The sequence below is a fragment of the Aquarana catesbeiana genome, linkage group LG11 (assembly GCF_042186555.1).
Source record: "Aquarana catesbeiana isolate 2022-GZ linkage group LG11, ASM4218655v1, whole genome shotgun sequence".
NCBI lineage: Eukaryota > Metazoa > Chordata > Amphibia > Anura > Ranidae > Aquarana > Aquarana catesbeiana.
In genome coordinates this window covers 37575557-37594326 of record NC_133334.1, presented here as the reverse complement: position 1 = coordinate 37594326, position 18770 = coordinate 37575557, and positions in this window count along the sequence as shown.

The following is an 18770-nucleotide window of genomic DNA, read 5'->3' as shown; positions in this document are numbered from 1 at the left end:
CAGATCGAGCCCTCTCTCTTCTCCCGTCTGTGTGTGTGTTTGGGGGGGATTGTTAGTGTTGGCTTTGGGCAGTGTGAAAGAAAGTGTAACAGACAATCTCAGCTTAGACAACTGCAGCCAGCAACCCTGCTGGGAAGCCATAGTCCAGTCTGAATAATGTGTCCAGGTTTCAGACAAGCTGAAACCCGGACACATGATTCCAAACCCGAACTGTCCGGGTGAACCTCAGACAGGTGGCAACCCTATTCACATATGTCTGGCCGTGGTTCCCAGCATGTGGTCCAGTGCCTCTACGTTCACCGGTTCAGGTGCAAATTTTTTCTTTAATTCACACCTGAACCGGACCCAAAGACGCACATGACCCTTTTGGAATGCGGACCACAGCTGCCCCGGAACCTGTGTCAACCGACTCCATTGCGAGCCAGGCACACTTGCATGCCATGCGAATTGGATCCAATTCACACATATGTGAACCCAGCCTAAATCTGTATTGAGCTTTAATATTGAGCTGCTGTCCAGGGTTAGTTTTCCATTTTTTTGCATTCACGTTAAAATCAGCATTATTTTTACTAGAAAATGTATATTTCAAGCAACAAATTACTTAGAACCTCCATGCATTATATATTTTCTGAAAGAAGAGGCCCTGGAGAATAAAATGGTGGCTGTTGTAATTTTTTATGCCACACAGCCATTTATCAAACACACATTTTCAGTGAAGAATACACTAAAATGAATTTTAGTGCACACAAACACAATATCATACACACTTTTTTGATAAAATATGAAAAATAATGTTGTGTCGAGTAAATAGATACCCAACATGTCAAGAATCAAAATTCATGCCTGTGAAATAGCGACAAACTACGGTACCTAAAATTGTCCATAGGTGAAGCTTTAAAAGCCTTATCAGCTATCAGTTTAGAGATAATCATGAATGATGACCCTAAAATTATTGATTTTACTCCAACATTTGTGGCAATGCCTCACATATGTGATGCAACTACTGTGTACATATGCAAGAAGGACCTATGCTTGTTTTTGCATTTGCTTTTTTTCATTTAAATTTAATTCTATCACGAGGGCCTTAACAAAGATAGCATTTTTTGCTGTGACAGGTCCTCTTTATGGAGACATCAGGCGTCTATTAGACTCCAATGTCTCCTCTGCTCTTCAAAGCAGCCAACCAATCACAGATTGTGCTTGGTTAACTGCACCCCTGGCTGTAATAACCAGGGAATGAAGGCTCTGAAATTTGAAGTGATTAAATTATTGTTGCTTCTAGGTTCACAGAGGAGATGGGGGAATGGATGTTCCTCCATCTCCTATGTGGGAAGCAGTCTCTGCAGCTTCACATTTTGACAATGGACAACAGGTCAAACAGAGTAAATATATATCCCCACCAGGGACACAGCCTTCAAAACATCTGACAGAGGTTTTAACCCAAGGGTGTCAAACTCATTGCTGTAAGAACAGATGTCCAGAGCCCCCCCCTTACATCAGATGTCAATAGCCCCCCCCACCATCAGAAGTCAAGAGCCCTTACATCAGATGTCAAGAGCCCCGCCACCATCAGAAGTCAAGAGTCCCCCACCCTCCCCCCCTTACATCAGATGTCAAGAGCCTGACCACCATCAGAAGTCAAGAGTCCCCCCCTCCCCCCCCTTACATCAGATGTCAATAGCCCCCCGACCATCAGAAGTCAAGAGTCCCCCACCCTCCCCCCCTTACATCAGATGTCAAGAGCCCGACCACTATCAGAAGTCAAGAGTCCCCAACCCTCCCCCCTTGCATCAGATATCAATAGCCCCCCGACCATCAGAAGTCAAGAGTCCCCCACCCTCCCCCCCTTACATCAGATGTCAATAGCCCCCCCGACCATCAGAAGTCAAGAGTCCCCCACCCTCCCCCCCTTACATCAGATGTCAATAGCCCCCCGACCATCAGAAGTCAAGAGTCCCCCACCCTCCCCCCCTTACATCAGATGTCAATAGCCCCCCGACCATCAGAAGTCAAGAGTACCCCCCTCCCCCCCTTACATCAGATGTCAATAGCCCCTCGACCATCAGAAGTCAAGAGTCCCCCCCCCCCTTACATCAGATGTCAATAGCCCCCCGACCATCAGAAGTCAAGAGTCCCCCACCCTCCCCCCTTACATCAGATGTCAAGAGCCCGACCACCATCAGAATTCAAGAGTCCCCCACCCTCCCCCCCTTACATCAGATGTCAATAGCCTCCCGACCATCAGAAGTCAAGAGTCCCCCACCCTCCCCCCCTTACATCAGATGTCAATAGCCTCCCGACCATCAGAAGTCAAGAGTCCCCCACCCTCCCCCCCTTACATCAGATGTCAATAGCCCCCCAACCATCAGAAGTCAAGAGTCCCCCACCCTCCCCCCCTTACATCAGATGTCAATAGCCCCTCGACCATCAGAAGTCAAGAGCCCCCCACCCTCCCTAAATCACCATGTGCCGCCATACCTTGCGCTGCTGCCGGGAAGAAGCTAGGGGTGGAGCTGGGAAGCGGGAAGTACAGGGTCTGGAGGAAGACTAGAGGAGGGCTGCAGTCAGAGGAATGCTGAGACCAGAGGAGGCAGAAATGAAAGGGGTGCTGCGGCTGCACAGAGAGGCGCAGGATCCTCTGTTCTCCTCTCTGCTGCTGATTGCTGAGATGGGGGGGACAAGACAAGACAAGCCTCACCTTAGCTGCACAGAGAAGTGCAGGATCTGGTGGAGGAGTTCTGTCCTCCTCTCTGCTGCTGACTGCTGAGACAGGGGGGCAGAGATAAGCCTCTCCATGGCTGAACAGAGAAGAACATGATCTGTTGGAGGAGTTCTGTCCTCCTCTCTGCTGCTGACTGCTGAGACAAGGTGGAGGTGGAGGTGGGGGGGGGGGTGCCGTAGCTGCAGGAGAGGTGTGAGAGGAGCTAGAGCCCGTGCGAAGCCCGTGCATTTTTTTTGCACACCATGCAAAAAAAATGTCTTTAAATGCACATTATGTCATTTTTTTAATCTTTCCTCTAAAAAAAAAAAAAAAATCTTTTTGCTATTTGATGAACAAATAATGTTGACTAAATTAGTTGTGTGGGTTTGTCAGGGCTGCAGTACAGGCAGGGCACAGAGCAAAGGGTTCTCAAGGTCAGTTAGGGTTTTGCCAATTAACACTTCAAATTATCATGTTGTGGACTGAGCCACAGTGCAGTCTCTTCAGCTGTCACCTCCGCAGAAACAGCCTGTCAAGAAATTGTCCGGAGGGGCTGCCTTGACCTTGACTATCATTGGAGATGCAAATGCGGGAAAGGTGTTTGCAAAGAGAACGACGGGAAAAGCTTTCCCTGCGTGTGGCTGAAACCACAGGATCAAAAAAAAGTATCTTTCCTTTCTTCTTGCACGGAGGATGGGATAGGCTCCAGAGGCATCTGTGGAACGTATTAACAAACACACAAATACCGACAAGCCGCTAAACACTCCTAATGCTGCCAGCAGAGAGCGGAAAATGCTAGCGTGATGCTGTTTGAAGTGTTTTCTGGTTTTGAATTATAAAATTCTTCGAGGTAATCTATAGGCTTTTAATATTCTTTAGATATACTATATATGTTAATGCGATTATCCGAATTGTAAATAGTGTTATGAATGGCTGTTGCTGTTTCTAATGAAAACAAGTTTGGTCACTTGATGTCATCATCCGAACAGGCTCGGGGTGTAGCGCTGATTGGCCACCCCTGCTGGCACATCAACTCTTATATGGTTGACGTCATGTTGCCAAAATAACAGCACTGACCTGACATTTGATAATGTCACCAGATACAGGACTGTATTCTGTCTAGTACCCTCCCTCATCCCAGTGTAGCACCCTCCTTGGATAGGTTGCTAGAGAAGTTCAGATAAACATTGGAGCGGTGTGTGATTATTTTTGGCTGCTCTGGGTCTCACTGGCTGCAGGCTCGACTACTTCTCTCTGCTTTCTAGGGGATTCTAGAATGTAGTGGGCTGGAAGAGGCAGACCCTTTATCTCGGCCAATCCCTGGGGAACATACTCAGTAGGTGGCAAAGGAGGGCAAAAATAGTTTGGGGGACTGGAGCAGCAGGGTTCTTGTCCAGGAGAAGATCCCAGCATGAGGGGCTGCTGCCCTTCTGGGAAGTTTACAGAAGTTCACCAAGGTCCTAGGTCAGTGGGAGCTGAGGGGCCTAATTTCTGGAAGCAGTTGGAGCCAAATCAAGGGGGTTCACTCAGGATCTGGCCTGAAGATGCACAGGTGAAGTGTCTGGCCGATATTGGATGGAGGTATCCAAGTACCCAGGGACATTGTGAGTAGAGGCCTAGATATAAGATCCAAGGAACTGTTTGCTGCTTTAACCCCTTGAGTGACTGCTCCTGTGTAGCTGAACTTGTCCTTGCTGGGAGTCCCAGTGTTCTTTGTGTTCCCAGTAACTACCAAGAAGGGGATTACCCTGAAAAGAGTAGACAGGGAAAGAGCGTCCTTGGGTTACTTTGTGCACTAGATTTGGAGTATCCCAAAGTCCACCCTGCACCCCAACCAAGTTCAACGAGCAATAAAGTACAAAAAAGACATCCCCTGCCTGGCCATTGAGTTGTGAGAATGTCCCAGTTGTCATCTACCTGGCTGCCTGTACACCTGAATGAGAAGAGAACCTGAGGCAAATTAGGGGAACCTGACAGGGGTCTGCGCTACACCAGTAAGACTTTTTACCTTATGCAAAATATGTGAAAAACTAACGCCTATATCTCACAATGCTCTGCGCCTGGGACTGCCCATGAAATCAAATGTAGTAAAAAGAAAAGCAGCTACTTAAATGAAAAACATATATGCATAAGCAAAAAAAGGTGTAAATCAATGGTGCCAAGTCTCTGATTCCTTATTTGCAGCAGCGCTATGTGCCCGATGTCAAGACACATATAAATAAGACAAAAAATGGTAAAGAAGATGTGCAGGACAGTTTAAAAGAATTCCAGTCTGTGCATATGAAGAGTTTCTTGTCACCAGGAAAAAACAACACCGCGTGAGGGGGTTTCCCCCAGTGAGTTTGCACTCACCACAATTCCAGAAAATACAGGCCTTTGTACTGTTGTTATTTAATAACCATCCATCTTCTATCACCAACCACCAGATGTCGCTAGCATTCTCGATTAATAGTATACCATAAGGGGAAAAAACAAACTCATATAGCGTAATATTGCTAATGATAAGTTTATTGACATATAATGTTCCCTCCCCCCTTAAAAACTGCGTACCAAAAATAAAACAATAGTAAAGCAGAAAGAGCGTTTGTAAAGTGCACTGTGCCTTAGTCTACGTCTCCCGGGAGGAGTTACCAGAGCGCTCGCTGTGTGCGGCTGGTTTCACTTGCTTCCTGGTTCCTTCCGGTGCGTGGAACGCACACGTCACTTCCGGTGGATTACGACCCTTTTTCGCGTTTCGTCACTTCCGGACGTCATCTGAGGGCGTAATCCATCTATCATTCAGCCGGTTTTTTATATCAGTGGCAGATGCAACAGCCAATGGGAGAGGGCCTTTTAATAGGATGCCTCCCCATGACGCTGGAGCTCTACAGAACTGTCAGCAATGGGAAACTAAATTCGCAACGCCGGCAGAGTGTTTTTTTATAAAGAAACCTGCCACTGCCACCTGTATCGGAAAAAGATTGTGACATCTATGTCCTATACATAACAGTACTTTGTTTGAACTCAAACAACATCTATTCAATATCCTCACTGTACATCAAGCAATGGGCATAATATAGGACATATAACATGATGGGATGCAATCCTCCATGTATTAACTTATCCCGTTTGGACTGCTTATTTAGCATATACCATAGCAGTCTTCAATATTATTATAAATGTCGGGATAAAAACTAGTGAATACTAATATCCAATGATAAAAATTATCATAATGTTATCCAGCAACAAAACATAAAAAATAAATACTATTAATACTATACGTGGAGGATGCAATATAATGGCATTAAATACACATTTATGGTATAAATAGAGATAAATAGGTGTACTAACTATTTAAATATGTGACAGGTAAAACCAGCTGCCTAAAATTAAAAAAGAATACCTTAAAAATAGGCTAAAATAATGTATCAACTAAGGATGGGGGAGATTATGTGTATATATGTATAGACCGTATGGCCATACACAATAAAACGATTCTATGATCAATGTGATTATGAATTTTAATAAAATGATAAGAAATAAATAATTAATTAATTATGATAAGAAATAAATAATTAAACTATATCTCATAGGGAATATTATGTTAGAGACATTAAGAAGTGGGAATTATGTATCACTAATAAAGCAGTTTATATCGAGCTCTATATTGAGACCTCTGGGGGAAAGTGCGTCTACGGAATATATCCATCGAGTTTCGTGCTTGGATAATTCACGAATGCGGTTCAAACCCCTCCAGTTAGTTTGGAGATGTTCAACTCCCCAAAATTCCAACCCCTTGGGGTCCCTGTTATGCTTCAACCTAAAATGCAAAGATACATTGTGGTCTTTGTATCCGATCTTAATGTTGTTAATGTGCTCCGCGATTCTAATCCGTAACAATCTCTTTGTCCGGCCTATATAAATCAGGCCACAAGGGCACCTTAAAGCGTAGACAACATAAGAACTATTACATGTAATAAACTGTTTGATATCAAAAGACAGGTTGTTCACTGGAGAGATAAAACTTTCAATACCCCTTAAAGGCCTTGCGACCTCTCTGCATGCTTTGCATTTTCTGCATGCAAAGAATCCGTTACGATCCCAAAAGGTCTGGGGGCGTTGAGGGGGGTCTAGCACTTTCTTGACTATTTTGTCACCAAAATTGGTGGTTTTTCTATAGATGAATTGAGGAACGGCTGGCAGCACACTTGTCAATTTTTTATCCATCAAAAGGATATGCCAGTGTTTCTTAAAAATTTCCTCGACTTCCTTATATTGGGAATGGAATTGGGATATAAAACCCCATTCATTATTGCGGTTGTTTCCTTTCTGAGAGGGGATTTCCTTGGTTGTTTCTTGTAGACAGATTGCTCTTGGGAGGGCTGCTACTTCATCCACCACTTTCTTTAACATATCGGGTTTATAACCTTTAGCCTCGAATCTTTCCGTGAGTGTCCTTGATTGGAGCAAAAATTCAGTATCTTCTGAACAGTTTCTTCTTACCCTCATGATCTGTCCTTTCGGGATGTTTTTTAGCCATAGAGGGTGATGGCCACTGGTAATGGGAAGATAACTGTTCCTATCTGTCTTTTTGAAGAACACTTTAGTCTCCAATCTGTCCTCCCGTCGATAGATGGTTACATCCAGAAAGTTAATGGTATCACTGTGCCAATTGGAGGTTAGTCTAATGTTATTGCTATTACAATTTAAAACCTGTAAAAATTGTTCCAATGACTCAGATGGTCCGGCCCAGATAAAAAATAAATCGTCGATAAAACGTTTATAAAAAATTAATTCAGAGCGCTGATCTTTAAAAATGGTCTTATCCTCCCACTCCGCCATAAAGAGATTTGCGATACTCGGCGCAAATTTGGCACCCATCGCCACTCCTCTCTGTTGTATATAAAAGGTGTTTCCATACCAAAAATAATTATGGCCAAGACAAAAATCTAGGGCATTCCTTAAAAAAACTTTTTGGTTATGGGGAAGGTCGTCCCTTTGGCTAAGGGCCCAGTTAAGTGCCAACAAAGCATCGTCATGCTGTATAATAGAATACAGAGATGAGACGTCTGCTGTGACAAGAAGGATCTGTGGTCTACCCGCTAGGTCTATGTTCTGCAAAAAGTTTAAAAAGTTTTTTGTATCTTTCAGATATGACCTGGTGTTCATAATGCTTTTTTGTAAAAAACAATCTAGGTATTGTCCCATTCTTGCTGATACAGATCCTATACTGTTTACTATGGGTCTTGCTGGAGGATTAGAAGGGTCTTTATGTATCTTCGGCAGAGTGTACAACGTAGGGATACGACTACTCGACGGAACCAAAAATTGCTTCTCTTTGTCGCTTAAAACTCCACTCCTAGATCCCATCTCTACCAAAATTTTCAATTGGTCCCTATAAGCATGAGTAGGGTCTCTCTCCAAGGGTTTGTATGTTACCTGATCAGATAGCATTTCTATGATCTGGTTATGATACATTTCTTTCGGGAGTATCACCACACCTCCTCCCTTGTCTGCCGGCCTTATAACAATTTCTTTCCGTTTTTCCAACAGAGAAATGCCCTCACTAATGTGTCTCACGTTTACATTTTTATTTGGTTTAAGCTGTTCCAAATCACGTATAACAAGTCCCTTGAACACCTCAACTTGATGATTCGGATTATTCAAGGGGTTGAACAGAGACTTATTTTTTAAACCACTGTTAATTGGTGTATTGGATTTTCTGGTAACAGTGGTGGTGGATGGAGGAGCGCACCCTAGGAAATATTTTTTGATGTTTAATTTTCTGATATATTTATGAATATCAATAAAAACGTCAAATTTATTAATGGGTTTTTTTAGACCACATTTGAGACCCAAATTTAAAATATTCAATTCCTTATGCGATAATTCGACTTCAGACAAATTAAAAATACCTCCTACTCGGACCCCCTTCTTCTTTTTTTGGATTCTAGATCCTGCCCTACATCCTCTGTGTTGCCTTTTTCGTTCTTCTCTATTTGTGGATGCTGTTCCTTCCGCTGGGGAGGTTTTTGGTAATTCCAAGGTTTTGGACCTCTGTGTTGAAGTGGAAGTGGTGGACCTCTGCGTTGAGATGGAGGTTGTGAACCTCTGTACTGGAACGGGGGTTGTGGACCCCTGTACTGGTTCGAGGGCTGGGAGTAAGGTGGAGGTCTCCCTCTCCGTGGGGGTAGTCCCCGTCCCCTTTGTTGGAATCCCCTCCCTCTCCCTAAAAAAGGACGTGGGTGCATTTGATTGCTATAATATTCCTGATTGGTCTGGTATTCTTGCAATGGTTGAAATTTATTATATATAGGAATATCCAATAGACCGGGTGGATTATATTCCTTCTGATTATTTCCTTTTTGTTTACCTTGTCTCTTTAGCCCCTACCTTTTCCTCCACCTCTTTGAATTAAGGTGGAGAATTTGGGGGAGCGTAAGGGTCGTAATCCACCGGAAGTGACGTGTGCGTTCCACGCACCGGAAGGAACCAGGAAGCAAGTGAAACCAGCCGCACACAGCGAGCGCTCTGGTAACTCCTCCCGGGAGACGTAGACTAAGGCACAGTACACTTTACAAACGCTCTTTCTGCTTTACTATTGTTTTATTTTTGGTACGCAGTTTTTAAGGGGGGAGGGAACATTATATGTCAATAAACTTATCATTAGCAATATTACGCTATATGAGTTTGTTTTTTCCCCTTATGGTATACTATTAATCGAGAATGCTAGCGACATCTGGTGGTTGGTGATAGAAGATGGATGGTTATTAAATAACAACAGTACAAAGGCCTGTATTTTCTGGAATTGTGGTGAGTGCAAACTCACTGGGGGACACCCCCTCACGCGGTGTTGTTTTTTCCTGGTGACAAGAAACTCTTCATATGCACAGACTGGAATTCTTTTAAACTGTCCTGCACATCTTCTTTACCATTTTTTGTCTTATTTATATGTGTCTTGACATCGGGCACATAGCGCTGCTGCAAATAAGGAATCAGAGACTTGGCACCATTGATTTACACCTTTTTTTGCTTATGCATATAAGACTTTTTACCTCCCTTTAAAGCCCAACTACATCTTTTGAATAAAATAAGGAAGCTTTCATATCAATATTCACCTACTCTCCAGTGTTGTGCTCCACAGACTTACCGCTGTAAAATCCATTGCTGGTCCATCCCTGGGTTGAATGACATCTAACATCATCCAGCCCATTTCCTGTAAGCTCTGGCCATGGAGGACATGCCTCTTGAAAATTCATCATAAGGCCTTTGAGGGCTCATGTTACTCCTGGACAGAACAATGTTTATGTGAGTGCAGTTCTTTCCCAGAGTACAGACCGCCCACTGCCATAGTTACAGGGGAAAAAAAAGGAGAAAAAAAGCCCAATAGGAAATGCGTTATAAGGTGCTTCTCAGCTCTTGTGTGCTTCTGATTGGGCTAATGGAGCTTGAGGAATTAAGGCCGGTCATAGATGGTTCAAATCTTGGCTGGGAGATTTGAGCCGTGTGTTGGCAGACTGAATGTACCAAGTTGATTGATCGATCAACTTGGGTAAAACTAGCCTGCTGATTTTACTTGCTATTATCGCAAGCGGCTGCTATGGCTGTCCATAACCCCATTTATGAGTTTCCTCTGTCTCTATGACAGCCCTTGAGAGCATGTTTTGGAATGTCAGTTTTAGATTCAGTTTTGGTTGTAGTTGAACCTTAAATTAACCTATATTTTCCCATAAGAGATTTTATCAAGCCGTATTTACTATCCCCCAGGCACCACCCATATATGGCAACAGACCCTAGAAAAATTCTAGATATGGAACATGTAATCTTCTTTCAACTGTCCAATGATGCAACCCTTGGTGCCAAGTGGCCAATTATCAGGCTTGAGCAGGGGTAGGCAACCTTTTGAGCACAGTGTGCCGAAAAATGTTTTCAAAGAAATTGAGCGTGCCGATTTTATAACCAAAAAATGTCAACTTCACACTCTCAATCACGAAAAGGATTTTTAATAAAGTAAATGTTGTAAACTACTTTAGTAGTGAGAAATTAACATCTGCACTCACGCCTCAGATCAGCCCCAATTACTTCACCTTTACACCTCAGATCACTGTCCCCCTTGTTCATCTTCCCCACCACTGTAACCTCCTGCACATCTGCCCCACCACTGTACTATCCTGCACATCTGCCCCACCACTGTACTACCCTGCACATCTGCCCCACCACTGTACCCCCCTGCCCATCTGCCCCACCACTGTACTATCCTGCACATCTGCCCCACCACTGTACTACCCTGCACATCTGCCCCACCTCTGTACCCCCCTGCCCATCTGCCCCACCTCTGTACTCCCCTGCTCATCTGTCCCACCACTGTAACCCCTGTACATCTGCCCCACCAATGTACCCCCTTTCTCATCTGCCCCACTCTTCACCCCCCTGTTCATCTGTCCCACCACATTAACCCCTGTACATCTGCCCCACCACTATGCAAACTTGCTCTTCTGTCCCACCAATGTAACCCCCTGCACTTCTGTCCCACCACTGTACCACCCTGCTATTCTGTCCCACCACTGTAACCCCTTGCTTATCTGCCCCACCAATGTTCCCCCTTTCTCATCTGCCCCACCACTGTACCTCCCTGCACATCTGCTCCACCCCCGAACCCCCATGCTCTTCTGTCTCACCGCTGAACCATCTTCTCATCTGTCCTAACACTGAACTTATTTGCTTATCTGCCTTACCACTGTAACCCTCTTTCTCATCTGCCCCACAACTGTACCTCCTGCACATCTGTCCTACCACTGTACCCCCTGCTCTTCTGCCCCACCACTGTAACCCCCTGCTCATGTGTTCCATCGATGTACCTCCTTTCGCCTCTGCAGCCCTCTGCACATCGGCCCCACCTCTGTACCCCCTGCTCCTCTGCCCCACCGCTGTAACCCCCTGCTTATCTGTCCCACCAATGTACCTCCTTTCTCCTCTGCCCCAACATTGAACTGCCCCCTGCTCATCTTTCCCACCACTGTTACCCCCTGCTCATCTGCCCCATCAGTGTGCCCCCCTGCTTTTCTGTCCTACTGCTGAACCCCCTTCTCATCCCTCCCACCACTATACCTCATATACATCTGCCCCACCACTGTACCCCATTGCTCTTCTGTCCCACCACTTTAACCCCCCTGCTCATCTGCCCCATCAATGTACCCCCTTTTCTCATCTGCCCCACCACTATACCTCCCTGCACATCTGCTCCACTGCCATATCCCCATGCTCTTCTGTCTCACTACTGAATCACCTTCTCATCTGTCCTAACACTGAACCCATCTGCACATCTGCCCCACCACTGTAATTTGCTTTCTCATCTGCCCCACCAATTTACCTCCTGCACATCTGTCTCACCTCTGTACCCCCCTGCTCTTCTGCCCCACCTCTGTTCCCCCTGATCTCCTGCCCCACCACTGTTCCCCCTGCTCATCTGTCCCACCAATACACCTCCTTTCACATCTGCCCCCCTGCTCTACCCCCTGCTCATTTGGCCCAGCACTGAACCCCCTGCTCATCTGGCCCAACACTGTACCCCCTGCTCTTCTGTCCCACTACTGAACCCCCTTTTCATCTCTTCCACCACTGTACCTCCTGCACATCTGCCCCACCTTTGTACCCTCATGCTCTTCTGTTACACCTCTGAACCCCCCAGCTCATTTTACCCACCTCTGTACCCTCTTCTCATCTATGATGTGTGTGATATACAAAGTGGTGAAAGGAAGCAGAGATGAGACACATCTACCTGTCCTGGCACACTTATCCTGCTGATCCAACTCTTGCATCCAGCCCACGTGCTTGTATGTGAAGTATGGGATGTATGGGATGTATGGGATGTATGGGATGTATGGGATGTATGGGATGTATGGGATGTCACATACAAGCATCTGGAATGGATGCGCAATGATGAGCTCAGGTCAGGGGCATTTTCTGAAAGCAGTGGGCCTGTGTGCAGGAACAAAAGTTGGGCCCCCACAGCTGAGAAAAAGCGTGGTGCTCTGCGCTGCAGCAAAAGTTGGATGTGATTTTCATTGCGCTGAATACTGGCTGTTGCTTAAAGGGACACAGAGTGCCGGGGTTCAGTAGTAAGTGGCACAAAGGTTCAGGAATAATTTGAACAAAGTTCCCAGAAGCTCAACAGTAATTCGACAAACTGTCACCTGATTGTGGTTTTCTCAACCCCCCCTACCGGCAGAACTGAACCCAATCTCTTCCCATTCACAAAAGCTGACAATTGCACCTACAGTAAATTTAGAGAACTGATGTTTCCCATCTTTTACAATGTGTGGGGGCACAGTGCCTCCCCCTCAGTGCAGGTGTGGTGAATTCTGAAATTGGAATGCATTAGTGTCTCACTGACCCTTCCCTGCGCTGCTCTGCTGATGGGGAGGGAGTTGAGTGCTGGCAAAAGAGGCTTCGTGTGCCACTTGCGGGACCCATGTCGGGGGTTGCCTACCCCTGGGCTTGAGGAATGCCATGTGGGGACAGGGGAGAGTGTGCACATCATTGTGTAGGCTAAGATTTAAAATCTTGGGTTGGACAATTTCTATCATAATTAAATTATTAAGTTTATTTGCCATTATTATAGTTTTTTTTTCATCTTTATTATAATAATAATTAATGAAGGAAAAGGAAAAGTAAACACATGGTCTTTAAAGAGACACCTTCCCTTGAAGGCCTGACCACCTTATATTTGCCTAGCCTGCGCTTCTTTGCCTCTCTTTCCTCCATTGTTTTTGATGACATTACCCAATGCTCCCTTGGGTTGCTGATACAGCTGATTTCATTGCCAGGAGCAACAGAGGAAGGAAACTGAGTGCAGGTAAGGCACGGAATATAAAGGGGTTAAAGAGGCCACTTTGCAGAGACACCATCACTTTGCCTTGCATGAGAATGATGACGAATAGTGTCTCTTTAAATCAAACCTATTACTTTGCCCAGTATGGACCCAGTCCATACTGGGATAAACGGGTTACTTTAGGTTTCCCAATTTCAAACCCAATAATATTTTTTTTTTTAATATTTTATTTGCAGCAAGCTTGTCAAGCTGAATGTTAAGTCAAGGAGACTCCTAGAAAGTCTGATGTGTCAAGTCATGGTATGGAAAGACCTAACAACAAAGAGTCAGTGCAGAAATGTATTGATAGACTACTTTCTAAAGATTTATTAAAATATCTGCAGACATCCTCACATCAAACTCAGCTTTTGTGCACTGAACTGTGGGTGCCGTGCATTAAAAGTTCCCGACAGTTTCTATAAAACGAAAAATATCTGTTCATGCTTTGTAGAGGAGAGAGAATTTTTGGCGGGACTTTATGGGTTGCCACCAAGGAAAAATAAGCAATTTCAATCCATGATAGGTATAAAAATTACAAGATTTTTATTGTTACATATAGAACATGATAAAAAGTATGGTGAGAGTTATGTGCACATGTACAAGGATACATCTAGAATTCAAAGCAGATGACAAAATATAATCACTCGGAGTGATTGTCCTGACATGTTTCGCCCCTCTGGGCTCATCAGGGGATGTTTTAAAGACAATTAGATGTAACACTGCATAAAACCAAAACAAAACAAAATTAAAACCATTACATGGACTGAGGGTACAGTACAGAAAATTAAAATAGTAATGATATAATGAAATAAGCTGTCAACTAACATGCCCATCATCAATCACCCACCCAATGAGGATCTTTCATCTGCTCTTCACGGTCAAATCGCGAGAAACCGTCAATTGGTAGTGCACATGGAAGAATGCCATTTAGGGCTCAAAAGAAACTTTTGGGCTGAAATCTAACCAGCAAAGACGTGCAAAAAATTAGTGGAGGTGAAATGTGGTGAATGAGAACAACTCATAATTGGTGAAGTGGGGAAAAGTGGGGGAAGGGAACTAGGGGGGAAAAAAGGGGGATGACCAGGACGGAAAAATGAGAAAGATGGGGGGGGGTTAGGTAAAAGGTGGGGTAGGGTTGAGAAAAGGGGGGGGGGATGTGAGAAGGGGAGAAGGAAAGGAGGGGGTGGGAAGGGGGAGGAGCTAGGGGGGAGAAAAGAAGGAGGAAGGGTTAGGTAGGAGGAAATAGAAAGAAAAGTGTGTGAAAGTGAGAAGTGATAAGGGGTGCGGAATGTGATAAGTAGGATGGTTAACATCTAGAAACCAGAAAAGCCAGAAAAAATGTAATAACTGCAGGTGAGCTTGTGTAAGTGTTAGTGCATTCCTGGGAGAGAAGGTAACCTACTTGTATCAGTAAAAATAATGATTGAAACAGAGGCCAAGGGTGCCTGGACTGCAGACAAAGGTCTGTTTAAAGTGTTATGCCGCGTACACACGGGCAGACTTTTCGACGAACTAGGTCCGGCGGACTTTGACGGACTTTCCGACGGACTTTCGAATGAAGGGACTTGCCTACACACGATCAACCAAAGTCTGACGAATTCGTACGTGATGATGTACGACCGGACTAAAATAAGGAAGTTGATAGCCAGTAGCCAATAGCTGCCCTAGCGTCGTTTTTTTTGTCCGTCAGACTAGCATACAGATGAGCTGACTTTTCGATCGAACTCGAGTCCGTCGGAAAGATTTGAAACATGTTTTATTTCTAGGTCCGTCAGACTTTTGGGGAAAAAAACCCACAACGCGGTTGAATTGTCCGACGGAGTCCGGTCCGCTGGACCTAGTCCGTCGAAAAGTCCGCTCGTGTGTACGCGGCATAAAAATGAATAACTGTGGAAGGTAAAATGAATGGATTTGTAGTTAGGTATAAACTATATAAATCAATGTAGAAAGAAAGCATAGTTCATGTTGGTATTTAGTATAATAAGAAGTAGGTCATCTTATATATAAAGAAGACCAAATGCCTGCTGCAGATCACCTGCCCCCCTCAAATGGGGAGGTAAAGTTTCCAACACAGGCGGCAGCAAGTGAAATAATTTAAGAAGGTGAACTATAATTTAAAGCATAATAAGAGAACTATAGTGTTACACCATACTATCACAGAAAAGCAAGTTCTATGTGCAGTTTTACCTTGTTGATTAGCAGTATCATGGCATGGCTACCCTTAGGATGTCTGGCAGTATAATGTGGTAAGGAGAGGCTATATATAGAGAGATCTACAGGTGTTGTACAATTGGCGTCTGACATCATGCATGTGCCGCCGGTGTTTGGACCGCACGGTGCATGCGCGAAGCGTCGTGAAGATAACTCAAGGCTGAAGAAACACTACAATTCCCATGCTGCATAGCGGCCCGCAGTCGGAAAGAGACGCGATGGGAGCTGACATGTCCCAATCAGTGGGCATGCGTCTACTCTCCCTTCCGTGCGCAGGGCAGGAAGCAGCATAGGGGGGAATTAAAATAACAAAAAGTGGTGTTTGAATTGAATAAACCTAAAGTTTAACTGGGAGTTGAATTAAATGTAGCGACGTGTGTATGCTAGTGGAAATGTGTGAGAGGCCAGTGCACTACACCATGGACAGGTGAATCATAATGAAAGGACAGGGAGGAAACGCAGATTGGCATATTGAGGGAGACGATGTGACGGGACAGTGCAGTTAACAGACATTGCAAATAAATGCAAGAAAAAGGAAAAAAAAAAAAGGGAATAACTTTAAATCAAAATTAATATACAACATTTTGAAAACAATAGTTTAATGAGCGGCATTGTTCATTGGTATTTAAATAGTAGGTTCATACATCAATAGTGCATGATTGGTACATTAAAGTACGCACTGTTAGATATGTATAATATTGGTTGCCACATGGCATACATATTTCATAGGTATTTTAAATATTTTATTATTTTAATATTAATGCTTTATTTCTTAGACATGTACTATATCTTATCATTGGACACTGTGCACTGCCGTCGTATTCGTTTCATTCTTTTTAAATTTTTTTTTTCGTTTTTCGGATCATTTGTTATGATCGATATTCGTTATTTCGATAATTCGTAAATTCGTATCAATTCAAATTAGTTATGTTCCATTCGTATAGATGCGGTATTCGTTATTTCCATAATTCAAATAGATTTGAATTCATTACGTTCCATTCGTATAGTATTTGTTATTTCAATAATTCATAAATTCGTACAAATTCTAATTCGTTACGTTCCATCCGCATAGATGTGGTATTCGTTATTTCAAAAATTTGGATAAATTTGAATTTGTTACAGTACGTTCCATTCGTATAGATGCGGTATTCGTTAATTTTGATCATTCGTAAATTCGGATAAATTTCGTATTCGTTACGTTTACTAACAGACAAATTTGAAAGTGAAATCCAATACCTATAATTTAATAGTTTATACCTATTATTATAGTTTTATTATTATTATTATTATTTACTATTAATACATAATAATAATAATAATAATAATAATAATAATAATAATAATAATAATAATAATAATAATAATAATAATAATAAAACTATAATAATGGCTAATAAACTTAATAGTTTAATTATGATAGAAATTATCCAAATTTTTTTTGTTCTTTCAGATTTTCAAATTTTCAGATTTTCGTTCTTATTTTCGGATTTTCATTCTTTCTGATTTTTGGATTTTCAAATTTTCAGATTTTCGTTCTTTCGAATCCATTTTTTTTAGAAAAATAGTTTTTGGAAAAAAAATTGTTAAACGGTCTTTCATTCATTTGGATGTTTCCAAAATAACGTATATGCCGAATTTTGACGAAAAAAGAATTTGGAACAAAACGAATTGCACAGGTCCAATACCTATAATTTAATAGTTTATACCTATTCTTATAGTTTTATTATTATTATTATTATTATTTACTATTAATACATAATAATAATAATAATAATAATAATAATAATAATAAAAACTATAATAATGGCTAATAAACTTTATAATTTAATTATGATAGAAATTATCCAAATGTTTTTTGCTCTTTCGGACTTTCAAATTTTCGGATTTTTGTTCTTATTTTCGGATTTTCGTTCTTTCTGATTTTTGGATTTTCGTTCTTTTGAATCCATTTTTTTTTTTTTTTATTTGTTTTCAGAAAAAATTTGTTAATTGGTCCTTTATTCATTCGGATGTTTCCGAAACAACGTATATGCCGAATTTTGACAAAAAATAAATTTGGAACGAAACGAATTGCACAGGTCTACTTATCCTCATCAGTTTAACTGGTATGTCCAGGCATTGCCCAAATGTTAGTCCCAAACTGCTTTCTTTCCCTCTAACGCATATCCCAGCATTTTTTTTTTCATCACCTGGTTTGTAGAATGCTTGCAGGTCCAGCGAGGGTCATCCTTTTGCACAGGTAGGTGCATGGTGGGCCCCTGCAGTCCCCCCCCCCCATTTACAATTAGGCAATGTAAGCATATGCCTACAGGCACCCTTCCTAGAGGGGTGCCTGTCTGTACATGGCCGGATTTAGGGGGGTGCTGGGGTGGGCTGCTATCCCGGCTCTCTCCTCGCTGACACTTCTATTGCCCAGACTTGCAGTGGGAGTGGGTGGCCTGGGGGCTGCACAGAGAGCCTGCACCCCCTTACTACTCCTATAAGATTTTAGGGGGGGCTGTTTGTGCTCGGAAGGGAAAGGCAATGGGGGTGGTGGAGGGTATTTGTGCTAGAAGGAGGGGGGGACGTATGTGTTAGGGTGCAGAATTGTGGAGGATTTTGTGCTAGGAGGGGAGATTTGAGGGGGGCGGGGATTTGTGCTGGGAAGGGTAATTTGTAGGGTGTTGTGCTAAGAGGATGGATTAGAAGGGATTTGTGCTAGGAGAGGGGATTTGGGGGGGGGGGACTTACACTAGAAGTGGGAATTTGGGGGGAGGGTTTATGCTAGGAGTGGGGATTTGAGGGAGAGGATTTGTACTAGAAGGGTGAATTTGGGGGGAGAACTTACACTAGGAGGGGGATTTTGGGGGAGAGGATTTCTGCTAGGAGTTGTGATTTGTGGGAGAGGATTTGAGCTAGGAGGGGGGATTTGGAGGGAGAATTTATGTTAGGAGGGGGGATTTGAAAGGAAAGAGGATGTGTGCTAGGAGGAGTGATTTGTGGGAAATTGGAGGAGAATTGAGCTGGAAG